Source organism: Nyctibius grandis, chromosome 24 (genome assembly GCF_013368605.1).
Source record: "Nyctibius grandis isolate bNycGra1 chromosome 24, bNycGra1.pri, whole genome shotgun sequence".
NCBI classification, from domain to species: domain Eukaryota; kingdom Metazoa; phylum Chordata; class Aves; order Nyctibiiformes; family Nyctibiidae; genus Nyctibius; species Nyctibius grandis.
This window is the reverse complement of record NC_090681.1, coordinates 6,726,324-6,744,496: the sequence shown is the minus strand read 5'-3', so window position 1 is coordinate 6,744,496 and position 18,173 is coordinate 6,726,324.

The following is an 18,173-nucleotide window of genomic DNA, read 5'->3' as shown; positions in this document are numbered from 1 at the left end:
TCACCACCATGCTTGGGGCATTCAGCGCCCCATACCTATGCGTGGCAGTCACCCTGGTTGATGCACTGAAGGCTGTAAGCGTGGTGCACGCCTGCACGTTGCTGGCTCAGTGCACAGGTTTCCTGTGATCGTTAGACTTGCTGGGGGTAATTGATGCAAATCGTTGAACCTGGTGGCAATACAGTGAATGCTTCATTAGTGAGGGGATGTAGACCTGGCAGTCTGTGCCAGCCTCACAAACAGGAGGCATCAGACAACCTGGGACTTGCACTAACAACGGCAGGGAGGAGGGGAGCAGATGCTGCACTGTGTCCCTTAGGACATCCTTGGGGCTGCCTCTCCCTGCTGCCTGCCCTGCCAGCCTCACCCGGCCGGTGCTTCCTACCCGACAGACTTGGGACAGATTCTTCCTGCCGGGTTTTTGCTTTGCAGGACAGTCACAGCTGTCCAAAGCAAGCACAGGCGTTCTCACCTCTGGCACGGATGTGGCTAATCCGTGTGGGGTTTTGTTTGGCCAGGATTCAGGGGGAACTCCCAAAGGGGCAGGTTCTCCATCCTTCTTCATCCCCTCCACATCTTTTCCCGTGTGCCAGACACCAATGTACATCCTGACACCACCTTGTCCTCCTCCAGTGTCTCCTACGCCCTGCACCAGCGTGTTGCAGGACTGAGCCCCAGCTCAGTGACCAACCTGCAGCAGAACAGCTCTGAGGCTCATCTGCGGACTCTGGTGAGAAGTTAGCCTGTGAACAAACACCAAGCAAGGGCTGACAATTTTGTTTCTAGCTGGAGTCTAAAAGTTTTTAGAGTCAGGTTCTCTTCCTTTCCAAGCTAAGGATGTTACACCTGGGAAACAGGTTTTCCTGGCCTGGGAAACCTGGTGGCCATAGTCCTGGAGGTGTCTTGAGTACAGCATTACCCACATGCCATGGCAAGACCTGCCAGCACCAACTGAGGGTGATGCCTGAGCTTCAGGTTTCGTCAGGATGGAAAGGGAAGCGAGATGGCACAAGCAGGTGTTGTGCAACCATGTGGAGTTACTCATGGTCAGATGCAGCATCAAGAACCTGCTTTTCATGAGGAACTTGACTTGCTAATGAGCCCTGAATCTGGGTCAGGCATTTCCCACACTGGGGATGGGTGAACGCGGGCATCGGCACCCTACCAAAGAACCTGGAGACGCAAGGCAGAGAAGCCAGATTGTCTCTGGCTGCGAGAACCACAGGTGAATTTTTGCAAAAGGCCCTTTGGCTTCTGGCTCCTGCCAGTTTCAGCAGGCTGGGGTGTGTGTCTCCGCTGGCTGAGAGCAGCCACAGTTGTGAATCTGGCCCTAAGATCATCACAGAAACTTGGCTCTTAACTGACAGTGCCTGATGTGCAGTGGGTGCAAGTCCCTTCAGGCCCTGGCTCCTCCTGGCACACCACTGAAGGTCACGGCTGCCCTTCTCCTAGGAGCAAAGCAAAAGCTGCTTTGGAGATGGTGCATTATTTTGTTTAATGAAAGACAGGTCAGCTAGACTGGCTGCTGCCCTTCATGAGGTTTTCCTGGGGTGGAGGAGAGGTTGACCAAAGCTGTGTCACCAGCCAGACCGTGGTCTGTGTGATACAAAAGCAGGTGCTGCCCCAGTTGGGTGGAGCAGACACCTCTGCAGGCTGCTGCCCAGGTCAATGTGGTGCCTGTTCAATGCTCTCCAGCTTCTGGGGTGATAAAGACCTTCCCTGGCACCCACCTGACAGCTGCTCTCTGCATGCTCATGAGGATCCTACTGTCCTCGTGAGACGCTCCAGCCCCCAGCACTGAGCCCCCAGGGCTGCACCACTATAACCATGGGGAAAACAATCCGAGGGAGGGTCTTCCTTCTGCTCTCTGTCCTGCACTAGGATATGGTTTGGGTGTTTTATTCCAGTGGCGCTCCACACTTTGACCAAAATTTCAAAAATTAGGCACAACAGCCTGTTTCATTTGTATGCACGTCTAGGCACTGGATTTGAATATGGAAATGGTGCGCTAAACAGGGGTTAAAGTGCAGGCAAGTGGCTAATCAGATCTTTACATCCCGTGTGCCAACTGGGATGCCCTCGCCTGATTTGCAGGTTACTCTTTCCTTGTAGTCCTTTAATGCTTTGATCCAAGCAGCACATTTAGTGAAAATCAATGTAAATAAGGCTCCTGTGGTTCGGCCTCTCCCCATCATCAGAGCCCAGCACTTGAGTCAGATGGACCAAAAACCGCTCTTAGCCACTTATTTATTTTTTAAAATGAATTCAGCCTAGAGCAGGATTACGTGGATTAGCAGCCGAGTATTCCCCTGCCTACAAAACACGCACAGCCAACCAGCCAGATAGTCACTGATGGGAACCCTGTCCTCCAAACATGGCATGTATTTACATGGCCTCTTGGCTGCTTGCATCCAAGCCCATCTGTTCGGCTGATTCGGGGTCTGCCCGTCCTCCCAGGCTGCTTGGACCGCTGCCCTGGGGCACGGGTGCCAGCCAGGCTGGTGCAGGAGATGCTTTAAGTTTCTCTGCAGGAAAGCTCTCCTCGCTGGCAGCATTGCATGCTGATGGGGATCATGGAGCAAAGTGGGAAATGTCCTCGGAGCAGGGGGTGCAGGGAGGTGAGGGCTCCAACAGAGCAGCTGGTGCTTTCACCAGCAAAGCGGTTGGCATTTTTTTAGCAAGGAGGCTCTCCCTGGTGAAACATCTGCAGGTTTGGGAAGGAGGATGAGGTATTCAAAACCCTCCTGGATGTGTCCCTTTGCAATGTGCTCTGGGTGAACCTGCTTTGGCAGAGGGTTGGACTAGATGATCTCCAGAGGTCACTTCCAACCCCAACCAGTCTGGGATTCTGTGATTGTGTGATGAAGTATGGCCTGAAGTTATTGGAACAAAACCCAGGCTAGAGGGATGTATTGGGCTACAAAAGCACCGGTGCTTTTCCAGACCTCAGAAGGCACCTGAGCACCTTGTGTGGGAGCATTGCTGGGACATGGTGTGCAGCATGTGAGGCTGTGGAAACAGGTAGGAGTTCCCCCACCTGCAAAGAAAAATCCCGGTGTTTCCTGCATGGAAGAAAACACTATTACCAACCCACTGATGACTGAGGGAAGGATTTCAATCCAGGTCTGAGCAGCCCAAAGGGCTGGACTGGCTCTGAGCCACATGGAACAGCACGGAGAGGGAGCTGGAGCCATCCTTGTGTCTGCCCCCATGAAGAGTCACTCCTGGGTGCAGAACCTTGCCCCCAGGGAAGGACCTGTCCTCCATGCTGGTGTTGGAGGGGTGGTGGTTTTGGGGGTGCTGGGAGCAAGTGCTGTGTTTCATAGTGGTGGAGGGAGCCCCCTTGGCTGAGTCAGGCAGGTGGGATGGCTCCACGTGGGATGGCTCCACGTGGGGTGGTGCAGGCAGGACAGGCACTGTGTGGGCAGGATGGACAGGAGCTCTAGGGATGCAAGCTCTTTGAAAGGGCCTTGCTCCTTTGCTGCTGGGAGGATGCTGAGCTCTAGAAGGCACTTGCAATCTGTGGCAGAGCCCCCATTCCCTGTCCTCCTGCACAGCCTTGAACGCTGATCCTAGGGCTCTGCCTGCTGCCAGCTCCGCTCTGCTCCCTGCCTGTGCCTGCCCGCCTGGCATGGGGTAAGGACCACGGCAGGGAGGGGAGCTGCCCAGCCCAGTCCCTGTGCCAGGGAAGCCCGCTTGGCTAAACAAGTTTTCACTGACACCTTTTTTTTTCCCCCTCCATGGAAGCTTTCCAGCAATTTTTAAATTGCTCTCTGCTGAGCGGAGTGAGGCCAGCTCCCTGCCTGCTCCCTGCTCGGAGCAGACAGCTGGCTTCTGCCCGGAGCTGGCCTCCCAGGCTGAGTGCCAAGCCAGCAAGACGTGGGTCCCACGCTCTCACGCATGCTCGCGCGGTGAGCTGGGTGCCCGCACAGCTGCGGAGGGCTGGCACGGCTGCCTGCTCCAGCCTGGCCTCCAGAAAATCCCAGCCCGGGAGAGGCACTGCTGCGCCTGCAGAGGAAGGAGCGGGGTCTGGCTCAGACCCCCAGCTGCAGCTCATCCCAGGGGATCCCCTCCTGTGAGCCCAGAGCCCAGGATCTGCCCAAGGGGTGGCACCTTCAACGAGATGCCAGCGCCAGGTTGCACAGGTGCCGACAACTTCTGTCCATGGGGAAAACCAGGCAAGAAATAACTCCTTCCATGACGTCCTGGTGCAGGCTGCCTGGGGGGCTGCATCCCTCCCACCCACACAGCCAGACCCTCTGTGTGGGACTGTCCTGCGGTCCTGCCCCTCTATAAATGCTTCCAAAGGAGCTTCCCAGGACATACCCCTGGGATTAAAGGATAATATTCTAGAGGGAGATGGGTGGGTGGAGTAGAGGTGAGATGATCAGAGATGGTTGGATGGAGGAAGGCAGAAATACCTCTGCTACATTTGATGGTTTTCCTTGTTATTGCATTACTGGTGGTTCCCATCTTGCTCACACCAGGAGTGACACAGGCCCCTTCTACCTTGACCAACGCAAGGTTTAGATGTGAGCAAGCCTGTGGTTCACTGAACAAGCACCGAGGAAAAGAAAGTATTGAGCAGCTTTGTCATTCAAGATGCATCATTCCTTCTTCACCCAACAAGGCAGGAGCACGTGCTAATAATCTGAGATATCGTAATTAAATACCCTGCAGCCTGAATATGTATAAGAAGGAACGGTTATGGTTTTGTGGACTATCTCACTTGTGGCATTTCTGTGGGTTGGAGTTGCTTTGCTTTGCAACTTAAGTGCTCATGTAGGGCTTGCTGTGTGTGGCACACTATCAATCAAGGGTGTGAAAAATCCCCCAAGCCACCAGAAAATGGAAACAATCTTGAATGCTCCTGAAGTGAAAGCAGAAAGCCATTCCCAAGACATTCCTTCAACGGCAAAATGGCTTTTTAAGGAATCCAGCCAGACGATGTAATAAGGGAAAAGCTGTACAGAAAAAGAAAACCCCACCACCTGCAGCCACACAGTATGATAGGAAAATTCAGGTTGGAAGGGACTCTGGAGGTCTGTCGTTCAACCTTCTGCTCCAAGTAGGGTCAGACCAGGTTGCTCAGGGATTTTTTTCAAGACCAGTCGGGTCTTGAAGGCCTCCAAAGACAGAGACTGCACAGCCTCTCTGGGCAACCTGCTACGATGTTTGACATTCCCCGTGGAGAAAAAATTTTCCCCTATACCTGGTCCAAACTTGTTTCAATTCATGTCTGTTGTCTTTCATCCTTCTACTGTGGACAATTGTGAAGAGCCTGGGTCTGCCTTCTCAATGACCTCCTTGTATATGGCCTTGAAGGTCCCCTCTTGAAGCTTTCTCATCCTGAGGACAAACAAACCTTGTTCCCTCAGCCTCTCCTCACAACGGCACATGCTCCAGCCCCTGAACTATCTTGGTGGCCTTCTCTGAACTCACTCCGCTTCACTGATGCGCATTGGTGGACCTAGAACCAGATGAGGTATCTAGCTGCAGTCTAATGAGTGTTGAGTAGAGGAAGGTTCAAACGCCTCAGCTCCTTCATAAACACCTCCAACCATGTGGTCTGCGTCTCCAGGCGTGTCCTCTCCCATCAAGACAGAGGTGTGCACATGAGGAGGTGGCCACAGAGGGTTGCATGGGAGATCCTGAGGACAACTGGTGAAAACCCTGGTAGAGGAGGGTTAAAAGCACCATCCTGGAGGCTGGCTGGACAGAGCAGCAACAAAAGATGTCAATGCCATTTCCAAAGGAAGTGACAGTCCAGGAAGATGATTTGTCCCCTCTGGGACAGCACCAAAACCACACCACTTGCCACCCCCCTGAATGGGTCCCCAGGGAAGTGGGAGGAGATGACACCAGCCAGGGTGGAGGTGCTCAGTGTGGGGAAATCAGCTTGGCTGTGGCTGCTCTGTGGAAGAGAGAAAGTGCAGCAACACCCTCCCCAGGCACGGGGCCAACACGTCTCTGCACGAACAGGCAGAGAGTCCCGCGCACGAGGCGGACGGCGTTTACTGGAGGGACACTGTTGAAAGCATTTGAAGAGCTTCTCAGCCCTTTCGTGCCTCCTTGGAGGCATCTGCCCCACGGCACCAAAAGGGCCTTGCCCACCATGATGGCCATAGACTCAAACTCGAAATAAATATGCTTTGGGCAGTGTTTGCTACATAATTCCTCAGGTGCTCACATGGTTCTGCTTGCACCAGCTGTGATGGGATGATCCAGAGTGTCAATGAATGGCCTTAGATGTGAATTTACAGCTAATGCTGAGATTTCAGAGTGGCTTTGGGGGATGAAGTGTTTAACTCCCACCCCCATGCACCATATCCATCTGTCTTATGGGAGCAACAGCGACACTGTCCACCTAAACCAGTACGAACTGGGGTTCCTGTAACTCTGCTTAATGGGTGGGGAAACATCTGTGAGGCTGATGGCAGCTGTGCTGCAGATGGCCGGGGGGGTCTGTGCAGAGCTCTCCCCACATCTGCAGGATGAAATACAGTGCACAACTAATATTATCATCCCTGTCTAGGGTTTTACACGCCACCTTCAGCAGATATAACCCATTGGTGTCTTCCTCTCTGGTGTCCTCTACAGTTGCTGAAGGCCTGTAACGACCTGCTGAGCTTTCCCATTGCTCTCCTTCAGACCCCCCTCTGTCTCTGTGCTGCCCGTAATCCTCAGCATGAGGAAGCAGATGATCTGGAGGACCCTTTGCTCCCCGTGCTCCCCATTTCTGTTTGGACCCATCAGCTGGCTCTTGCCATGTGCTGGGATCTCCTGGGAGTGTGGCAGGTCCTGCTGTGTTTGGACATCACACAGGTGTAATGTGGCTTGCAAGGAAAAAGGGGTAGTAGTTGCATGGTGTTGAGTTCCTCCTCGGCTGTGTTAGCGAACCATAAATAAGGTTGCATTGACACTGTCATCAGATATGTTCTGCTAAAATAAATAAGACAATGGGTGTTTTCTTGCTTTGCCTTTTGTAAAAGAAACATGTCAGTTCTCCACTGATGGACTGGCTGACCTCTTGGGACATGCCACCAACTGGGAGCTGCCCATGCCTGAGCTCAAGGTTGTTTCCCCTGAATGAGGACATAGTTCACGTTAACCCTGCTCATGAACAGGGATTTTCCTGTGGATTCCCCTCCTGACACAAATAAAGGACCAGGTGGGTGTTGGGGTGGAGTCACATGAGGTGGAGGAGTGGTTCAGCCCCTATGCTTTTGAGACGAGGAGTGCGGATGTTGCCCCGCTTGGTTCAGGGTAAGATCTTCTGCTGAGCAGGGGCTGAGTGCTGCTGGACCATGGCCCTGAGGAGGATGACGGAGAGGGCAGAGGGTTGCAGGAAAGGCTGAAGTGGATGTTCAGAGCTGGGGCACGAGTCTTCACTGCCAGCTTCCCATCTCACACGCGTTGCTTAACCAGTTTGTCCATGGCAGTCCAGTTCCTACCTTTCCATCCCGGGGTAGTGGAGCATGCAGCATTTAAATGTAGATTACCTGGCACCGAAACACTTCATCTCATACTCGCTGGTGCTTAAAGAGTTCTGTCGATTGTCCAGCTTTTAAGCAGCTAATAGCAGAGCTATTGGCATGTCTGCAGCGCATCGGAGGCTCGAGACATACATTTTGTTGTAGGCCTGCAGAAGATTAGATAATTCATCCAGATTTGCTGACAAGAACAGACTTTGATGCACACCCCCTAGGTCATTGCCAAAGCCAGCCGAGCCCCCGATAGGAAAGAGGAGCGTTCTCAGGTAAGCGCAGCCTTTGCACTGAGCCTCGGGGAGAGGCAAACACCAGGAACATGGCGTGTAAAGCCCCGCCGTTGAGGAATTCTGGGTTTCCACCACTGTTTGGGGAAAAACAGGCAGGAAATTACTCCCTCTAAATTCACTCACCAACCAGGAGAAGTAGCTGAGCTCCTCTGACCGACACCACAACTCCAAAGCGCCAGCCCCCAGGGAGACGTCCACAGTTGGTTGGGGAAGAAATGGGCTCCTGGATCCTAATTTACCTCCTTCATTTTGTCAAATGCCCACAGCAAGTGGAAGAAGAAGAAATCTTCTGTGGTGCTGGTCTGGCCAGAGCTGATGGCAAATGTCCTGGTTCACCAGGGCCTGTGCTAGGCACATCATGACTACCTAACCAGGGCAGTTACTCCACCACCACCAGGAAGGATTTCCCCACAGTCACACCCCCAGCAAAGAGCCCCAGACCAGGCAGGACATGGTGCCCACGTCACCCACTTTTCCTGGTCCTTGGCTGTTGCCCACAACCCCAGAAGGAACTGGCTACCAGCCCTCTGTGTGGGAGAAGGATGGGTGGAGAGCAGAACATGGGCTCAAATCCAACATGAAGGACTCCCATCTAAGGCTGGCTGGAGATGGTGCTTCCCAAAGCCTGGGCCAGGAACCCTGGCCCATCCTGACCCTTCACTGGGCTATGAGATGCTTGACCCCGCCACGCTGCACCTCTCCCAGGCTGCTGCTGCGGTACGTCTCCGTGTGCCTGGGTGCCGAGGGCATTCCAGGTTTTGCGAGGGGATTGCATGGGTTGGAGTTAGCATGTGCAAGAGTGAGGATGAGGTCACAGAGGCCCCTACTGCCCTTGTCCAGGAGCTCGCCTGTCACCCCTCTCTGCCGCAGCACTGCCCATCTCATGCACTGCCCCTTGCACAGCACATCTCTTGCAAGCTACAGCAGGGTTAGGGGAAACTGAGGCAGGCAGGAAAGGAGGGGGTTGGGGCAGGCAGAAGGTCTGCATCGCTGCAGGCTGGAAGCAAAGAGCAAGTGGCACTCATTAACCCGGGTGTCCCCAAGCAAACAGGGAACAGGTGACCGCATCCACCAGGCTCTTCTGTGCAGGGTGGGACCTCCCGCGCCGGGTCCTGGGGGCTGAGGCCGTGCTGTTTATTTGCAAAGCTGCTGGCGGGTGAGCACGGCCCTGGGTTTTGGGCCGCGTGTCAGCCGGGGGCGGGGGAGTCCATGCTTGCTGCCGGACGGGTTCGCCTTTCGGGATGCCTTGGGACGGGTGCCTCGTGCTGAGCAACCGGAGCAGGAGACGCGCCTTGCTCTGGGGAGTCCCGGGGGCTGAGCTCTCCTCCGGCGCTCTCGGAAAGCCTGGCCCTTCTTCCTCCCCGCGGGCAGGGGCAGGGAACGGCACGTCCTCTCCCGGCTGACCTCCCTGCCGGGTCAGCAGGTCCCCGCTGGCCCGAGCCACAGGAATGCTGGCGCACAGGCTGTTCGGATGCTGCGCTGGTTTAACTTCAGCCCAAGCGCTGCGCTCATTAATAATATCCTCTGACAAATACCTGCACAAACAGGGGGAAAAAAACACCACTTCACCTTTAAAAAAAAAAGCATCTGTAATTTTCCACAGGACAGAGGCATATTATTTGACCTCCCTGACGTGGGGTGCTCAGAGTCCCTTGCCCAGCACGGTGGGGTCTGCAGCCAGCGGGACCCCTCTGCCGGTGCCTTTGCGAGCGGGGCTGAGCGGGGAGGCTGGAGCGGGAGCGTTGCCCACCCAGCGTGGGCCCACGGGGTGAGGCTCGCCGAGATGCGAGCACCCGCCTAAGCCTTTCCCGGCAAGGCTTTGGCACGGCAGAGCAGGGAGCGGGTCCTGCGCTGACCCGCTCGGCCGCACCCTCCTCCCCGCCTCGCACCGGCTGTTTTCTGCTCGGAATTGCTCCCCGTGCTCCAGCTGGGCTGGCAATGCCTGCGCTGGCACTCAGCATCTCGCCTCCCTCCCACGGGGATGCGGGTATGGCCGGGCTGGCAGCCACAGTCCCGTGGGATGGGGCTTCGATGGGGTCCCGACGGAAGGGGGCTGCCTGACCCTGGTTGGGTCTTTGGGAGGTGAAGGATGTTCCCCAGCATAAGCCTCAAGTCCAGGTTTGTGGTTTGGAGGTGAGAAATGCCTCTCCGCACCACTTCTGCCTGCTAAAGCTCTGGCTGGTTTTCGTGGCACTGGGGGCCATGGGTGAGAAACTCCCAAAGCATGCACAGGCTGCCCATCCCGTGGGGAAAAGGAGGGGAAGCAGCAGCTCAGCACAAAGGGAGAGCACAGCCCCAGGGAAAAGCCCGGTGGGGATCAGGCATGGGGTGCAGATGGACTGGGACAAGGCTGGGGTGCCCCGGTTCCAGGTGCAGGACTCAACCCAATTTGATGAGCTGGAGGCAGCCCTGGGGACAACCCCGCTTTGTGGACACCCACCAGGCAGCCAGCCCCCGGGCTGTGAGCACCCACAGGGCTGCCCGGGGAGGGTGTGTGTGTCCCTGATGTGGAACACAGCCCTCCACTTCACCCAGGAGTCCTCCAGCATCTGGCCCTCCTGTTCCTCCCCAGCTCAGCCCCATCTCCTCTGCAGGCTTGCCTGGGGCTGGGGCATCACCAGCTGCATCCTTGCCTCTGGACAGGCTCTCCCATCCATGCCCTGCCCTGCTGGGACCTCCTGCTCTCCCTGCACCTGAAGCAGGGCTGCCCAGGGGAGGCAGGATCCTCATCCTAGCAGGGGTGTGTGGGACTGGGCATGGGCATAAGCCCATTGCAGACACCCAGGAGCACAATGGCCCTGGGAAATCTCCCGTCCAACTTCCCAAGGTCAGCGCAGTGCTGGTACAGCCATGCTCTCAGCTCCCTGCGACCTCAGGGATGCAGGACCCACCTGGGTCTGGTGCTGTGATGGGGCGAGACTCCCATGATCACTGTCAGAGCCAGGTTTGTGCCTTTGGTGGAGGAAACCTCCCTCTTCCCGCATGGCCCTGGTAGCAAAGCCCAGACAAGCATCAACTGGCAGTACCTAGAAATGCTCCGGGTAGGCCGGGCGCTGACCCATGCTCACACTTGTCCCCACGCTGTCCCCCCACACCTCGCAGCACACGCTGAAGAAAAACATGTTCCCCCGCCGCGTTGACTGGCAGTGCTGCCTCCTCCACCCCCCAGTCGCTGGCTCCCTGCCCCACGCACACAAAGGGTGCTTCATTCCTGGCTGATGGCCAAGAGCGTTTGCTCTCCGAGGGGCAAAGGGAGATGGCTGGGCTACGTGGCTGGCATGGTGCAGGCATGTGGCCAGCACCGAGAAGCAGCGGGAGCCCAGAGCTCTCCTCCAGGGCTCTCCAGGAAAGCAACAGGGAGCCTTGGTCTTGTCTGAGTGGCATGGGGCTGGCTGTCCCCATGCAGAGGTCAGCATGGCTGGCAGAAGGTGGTGAGCACCACAGCTGGGTGCTGGGTGCTGGATGCTGAGCGCTGGATCCCAGTCTGGCGGTGTAGGACAAGGCTGGGTGGCTGTGGAAGGGCATGGGAAGACCTGGAGCAAGGGGTCTTCAAGGGTCTTGGGGATCTTGGGTCACTCCTGTCCTCCTTCTGGCTGCTGTGGGGACACGAGGGGCTCTCTGGAGCCCGTGGACACAAGGCTCTTCTTCAAAAGGGGGCACAGCTCTGCTGCCAGGGCAGCGTGGCCCTGGGCAGCCAGAGGGACCTGGCTTGGGGACGGAGCCCGTCACAGCTGGAAGAACCAGGGCCTCTGAGCAGGTGCGTGTGTTTGCATGGTGCATGGACATGCACACGTGCACATGCATGGACATGTACGTGAGTGTGGGCACATGTGTATGAGCGCATGTACGGATGTGTGCATGTGGCACGCATGTGCATGCACATGAGATTGCACACACGGGTGTGTCAGCAAGTGTCTGTACGCACCTGTGTGTGCACACGTGTATGTGTGTGTTACCATGCTCCTACAGCCCTGTTTCTTTGCTCCGGGGTCCTGCCCACCTCCCCTTTCGACAGGCAGGGAGTGCGTAGCCCCCAGACCCTTCCTACAGGCATGTGCTCTCTCCCTTGGAAATGCAGGTATTTATATGTGAAAATATGGAAGCGTGTTCAGCCCCTGCTCGGTGACCTTCAAAACCATCCAGCAAATTCAGCTTGGACCGCGAGCCCAGCCAGATGGCCCTTCTCAAACACGCTGGCCACGCAAACTGGGGTTTTACTCTTGATTCCTGCTCCAAGGCAGGCTCGTGAAGCAGTATGTGCTCCGGGAAGGCAGCCATGCAGCCCTGCTCCGAGGAGGAGGAGGCAGCCAGAGTGCCAAGCCGGGGTGGGGAGGGACGACGCAGCCGCGGGCTGGCAGCCGAGAGGCTTTGGGGTTTGTAATTGAATTGTGAAGCACAGAGATAAGTTTGAGGGATCCAAAACTGGAGGTGAAGGGGCTGGGTGTGGGTGTCTGGGGATGCCAGTGCCTTCTCCAGCTGGGGTGGCTGCTGGGTGTGTGACCAAGGTGGAGGGTGGTGGGAGACATCTCTGGTGCTGGTGGAGAGGAGCCCACAGGGGTGACTGGACCACGGGGAGCTGGGCAAGGCCAACGGTGACTCCTGAAGCCCAGGAGAGGGAAGAGCAAACCAAAATAACATCACCTAATGGAAGGGAAGGGTTAAAAGACCTGTCAGAGCTGAGCCTCTCTGGAAACGTGGGAGACAGCTGGAAAAGATTTAAATAACTCTTTGCTGTGTGTCTGCACGCCGTGGGTGCCAGCGAAAGGTAGTCTTATTTCTGATAATATCTGGTCTGACACACTCAATGTGTTTAACAGTTTTCAGTTCACTCAGGCAGATGAGACTAACTAGGAAGCAATCATGCAGGGATTCCTGGATGCTGCATTAGCGTGCAACCTCCGGGAGGAATGTTTTCGCCTCTAAATGCAAATAGAGGTTGAAGCTATTGAAGAAGCTGCGACTGATCTCAGTCTGAGGAATCAACCTTGCAAATTCAGGGGTAACCAAGCCCCCGGCACGGATGCCATCATGCAGGGCGAAGCCCAAGAGGGATGTTGGGGACCCCCCGGTGCAGTTCTGGGGCTGGGGTGCCCTTTTGCTCAGCTCTGTGCTGGCCACCAACAGCACCCACAAGGAGACACACTGGAGGAGGTGGCTGACGCTGGCGATTTCCTCCAGGTCAGCAGGGCCCTGGCAGGGCACGGGGCAAAGCAGAGCGTAGGGACGTGGGACATGCTCCCCTGTATGGACCTGGGAGGTGGCGGGGGCTCCCTGAAGGAGCTCAGCTGCCAGTAAATGCTTCCCGTTGGGATTGGCACAGCTCTGCTGACGACCTCGTGGGTGCTAACGGCGTAGTGATGCATCCACATCAAAAATGAGTCTCTGGCAAGGGTCTGATGGCCTCACCTGTGGGTCACCAGTGCTAGGAGCCGACCACATCCCACTAAGGTCTCTTGCCAAGATGGTCCTCATTTAGATGGTGGGGGACTCTGCCTGGGGAGACAGGGACTGTGACAAGGGACTGTGAGATGTCAGGGTGATGCTGAGCCCAGAGGAGCTGATGCAGCCTTTTGACGTGGAGACAGGGAATAGCTGCTGGGCTGGAGAGATATTCCTGCCTTCATGTTTGGCCATGGTAGCTATGCCAGAAGGTGAGATTAGAGGGTTCATGAACTTGTTGCATGACATATATCGTTTTCTATCGAGCAGAGGTATATTTAACCACATGGAATTGCTACCAAGAATTAGCACTAAAAATTATTATTAAGAATTACTGTTATTAAAGAACAGATTTTTCCCTAAATGCAAAATTTAATACCTATAGTGTACACCAAAGATTGGTCAGATATTTTCCACCCAACCCATATCACATAAAAAATGGAGCTATCAGCTACACGAGACTATTCCTAAAGCATCTGCTTGGGTTTTTGGCAAAACCCTAGCCCTTCAAAATGCAACGATTTTGGTTTTCAACTAAAAACACTCGTTCTTGAAATTTCCCCCAATAAAAGTATGAAAATTTAGTCTGCTGTGACGTGATTTCACATGATGTGAGCATGAACATGAACGTGAAGGAAGGGACAAACCCAGCTGCTGTTGGACTGCCTGTGCGCCTTCTGTGGACTAAGGGCTCAGCATCAGCCCTTACGAGACACTGGAGAATCCAACCCCGAGGTGTGCAGGGGTGCATCCATCCCTCCCCATCCTTCCCTTTCCCAGGCAGGGTGAAGGCAGCTTTCCCTCCCCACCGGGAAATGCCTCAATGCCTGGCAAGCGGGTGACCCAGGTCTCTCCTGGAAACCTGCTGTCTGCATAGGGCTGAAGGAAAACATTGCCTGGAATGTCTTTCCATCAGAAAACAGGGGTTTTGAAGACAGGCTGAGAGAGTTGGGGCTGTTCAGCGTGGAGAAGAGAAGGCTCTGGGGAGACCTTCTAGCACCTTCCAGTACCTGAAGGGGCTACAGGAAAGCTGGAGAGGGACTTTTTACAAGGGCATGTAGTGACAGGATGAGGGGGGAAGGGTTTTAGACTGAAAGAGGGGAGATTGAGATTAGATATTAGGAAGAAATTCTTTGCTGTGAGGGTGGTGAGACACTGGCCCAGGTTGCCCAGAGAAGCTGTGGCTGCCCCTTCCCTGGCAGTGTTCAAGGCCAGGTTGGATGGGGCTTGGAGCAACCTGGTCTGGTGGAAGGTGTCCCTGCCCGTGGCAGGGGGGTTGGAACTGGATGGTCTTTAAGGTCCCTTCCGACCCAAACCAGTCTGTGATTCTGTGATTTATTGAAATCAAATCTTTCCGTGGGAACTTGTCGATGTTGCTGCCATTTTCTCCAGGAAGAAGTCTAGCAGAATCACTTTGACTCTCTTGTTTCAGCAGTGTCAAAATGTTTATTCCGATCATGTCAAAACACCAAGCTCGTTTCAGAAAAGTAACAATATTTCATTTTTGACTTTATCATTCCGTTCGCTCAACTTCCGCTTTATGTTCCGTGAAAGTATTTTTTAATACGCGTTGCTTGGGGTCCTTTTGCGCCGCCACATCCCGGCGCTCTGCGAGGGGACGACGCTGGATCGTCACACGCGGCATTTCAAAGGCCTGAATTAGCATTCGGGTGCATTTTCTCTTCCTAGGACGTGCTGCACGTGTGGCTTTGCCTCTCAATGCAGAGCAGACGCCTTGAACGCTGCTGGGATTTTCTTGGTACTTCCCCCCCCTCAGCTCTCTGCAGACACCCATGGGAAAACCTGTCTGCTGATTCCCATTGGGATCAGGGGGGCTGGTGGGGTGGCCTGAGGTGAGGGTGATGGGCTGCGGGGTGGGACGGGCACCCGGGAAGTGATCCCCTCTCCCCCGGTGCCGCTCGCTCTCCTCTCACCCGGCCAGACCGCGGTGCCAGGGCAGTGCCCTTGCAGCCGGGTGCCCTGCATTGCGATGCTGAAAGCTGGATTATTCCTTGGCGGTGAGACAAAATCGGTCATAAATGCAGTCCTTGGAGCCTGCTGGTGTTTTTTTTGCGTAGGCAGATATCCCCATCTGCCTTCTAGTGGGGCACTGCCCAGCACGGTCCCTCCTCGGATCCCACGGTGGCTCCTGCATCTCCATCACCACCCCTGGGGCTTTGCTCTGGACCCTGGAGCTGCTGGGTACCCCCCAGCAGAGATGGTGAAGGAGATGGGGGCTTCAAAACATCCTTCAGGTGTAGATCTTGGGGGGGGAAAGAGGGCAGACAGGGTCTGCATGGGATGTTGCGGGAATCCTTCGGGTGGAAGAAAGATGGAGAACCTGCTGGCCTGGTGGGACAGGAGGTAACACCAGCGCCAGGCAAGGATACCAAGCCTTGGCTCTGCCAGAGCTGCAGGGGAGATGGCGGAGCAGGGGCTCAGGCTGCACTGCCCTGCACAGTATCCAGTTAGTGAGGAGATGCCTGGAGCAGCAGCCCTCCCCCTCCTCCATCTCCTCTTGCTGCTCCTCCTCATCCCACAACTGGCCACTCTCCCTTCATGCCTCCTGTCAGTGGGTCTGCCCCTGCCCCAGCTCTGCCCAAGCCCCACTGTCCCAGTGCCCCCATCACAAGGAAGGTTTGCCCTGGGGAGCAGATGCCATGGGGCTCAGCATGGTGCACGCTGGATGTTCTCACTGTCCAGATCATTCCGAAACCATTCAGACCAGTTTTGCAGATGACTTGCAGCAGCCAAGGCACTAGAGCACCCACCAGTCCCCAGGCACTAGAGCATCCATCTGCTGATGGTGGACACAGATCTGATGCCTTCTGGGGGGCAGTCCTGGGACAGGGCAGCTACAGCCCCCCTCACTTGCAAGGAGCAGCTCACACGTGCGTGGCAGGAGATATCAGAGCTGGCCCTGATTGCTCCATCCCCACTGAGCTCCCTTTTTCCCTTTCATAGAATCATAGAATCATTTTGGTTGGAAAGGACCTTTAAGATCATCGAATCCAACCGTTAACCCAGCACTGCCAAGCCCACCACTGACCCATGGCCCTCAGCACCACATCTACACAGCTTTTAAATCCCTCCAGGGATGGGGACTCCACCACTGTCCTGGGCAGCCTGTTCCAAGGCTTGACAACACTTTCGATGAAGAAATTGTTCCTGATCTCCAATCTAAACCTCCCCTGGCACAACTTGAGGCCATTTCCTCTCGTCCTATCACTTGTTACCTGGGAGAAGAGACTTAACACCCTCCTCGCTACAGCCTCCTTTCAGGTAGTTGTAGAGAGTGAGAAGGTCTCCCCTCAGCCTCTTTTTCTCCAGACTAAACACCTCCAGGTCCCTCAGCCGCTCCTCATCACACTTGTGCTCCAGACCCTTCACCAGCTTTGTTGCCCTTCTCTGGACTCGCTCCAGCACCTCAAGGTCTTTCTTGTAGTGAGGGGCCCAAAACTGAACACAGGATTCGAGGTGCCTTTCAGCCTTGGAGGTGCTGGGCACCTTACTGAAGCTGGGCACATCTGTGTAAGTCACCCCTTCCCTCCCTCTCCTGAATTGTGAGCTTCACATGATAAACCAAGGTGTTGAGTGCCATCATCATCATCAAGAGCAACCTGGCTCCTGTCCTGGAGCCCAGGGGCCAGAGGAGCCCCATTTCCCAGCGAACTGGGAAGGAGATAGGTGAGCACCACACCCCCACGGGACACCTTTGCCCAAATGCTCCTGGAATCTGGCAGGGAAAGGACAGTGAGGAGTTGCCCAGGCGATGGCTGTGTTGGCCATGGGAAGGATGTTGGAGAGAGATGTGTGCCTGGACCCTGCAGCCCCAACCACCCCCATCACCCTCTTCCCTGCTGCTGCTGCTGCCCAGCCAGGCTCTGCTCTGCTCTTCCCCCCCCAAGACCCGCTGCTCCAGTGCTCACCCCAGCCCGTGGAAGATCAGGACTGGAGGAGCAGGTGAGAGGTGTGGGAGGGTTTTGACTCCTAAAAATCCCTGAAATCCCAGCACTTACCCTGCAGATCCTCCCCTGCTTCCCCAGGCATGGCCGTGCAGTGTGGCAGGCACCTGGCATCTGGGATGGGGCAGCCGGGACCAGGGGGTACCCCGGGGTGTGGGGGAAAGGTGAGGCAGTTCGGTGGCCCCCAGCTCTGCTCCCGTGACTGCTTCTTACCAGAAAGCGATGGATGAGCGGCAAGGCCTGATGCTTAACAGGGATGGTGGCAGCATGCAGCCGGCTTAATGGAGATGATCCTGCCTGGTGCCAGGCGGTTAAGTGATAATTAAGCAGGTGCTCGGGAAGATGGAAGCCAGCCCCACACTGCTAGTGCAGGGTAGAGGGCTGAACACCCACCTCTGTGCACCCCAGATGTATGGGTGCCTTGGTCAGGGCCACGTGCACCCAGAAATGTGCTGCTCTGTACCCTCAGGGACAAGCGAGGGGGCCAGGGATGAGAGCCCAGGGAAGCCAGGGATGGGAGTACTGGGCAGCTCTGGTTGCTTTAGGGTGCAAGGAGCCATGAAGCCATTCAACACCTGCCTGTCACCTTCACCACGAGCAGCCATCCTTGTCTGCAAGGGTAAATACTGCTTTACAGGTGGGGAAACTGAGGCATCAGGTGAGCAAACCTGGAGGAGGGACATGAGAGACGAGAGCCATGAAGATGCTCAGAGGGCTGGAGCCCCTCTGCTATGGAGACAGGCTGAGAGAGCTGGGGCTGTTCAGCCTGGAGAAAAGAAAGCTCCAGGGAGACCTTCTAGCACCTTCCAGTGCCTGAAGGGGCTGCAGGAAAGAGGGAGTGACAGGACGAGGGGGGAGCGGTTTTAAATTGAAAGAGGGGAGATTGAGATGAGATATGAGGAAGAAATTCTTTGCTGTGAGGGTGGTGAGACACTGGCCCAGGTTGCCCAGAGAAGCTGTGGCTGCCCCCTCCCTGGCAGTGTTCAAGG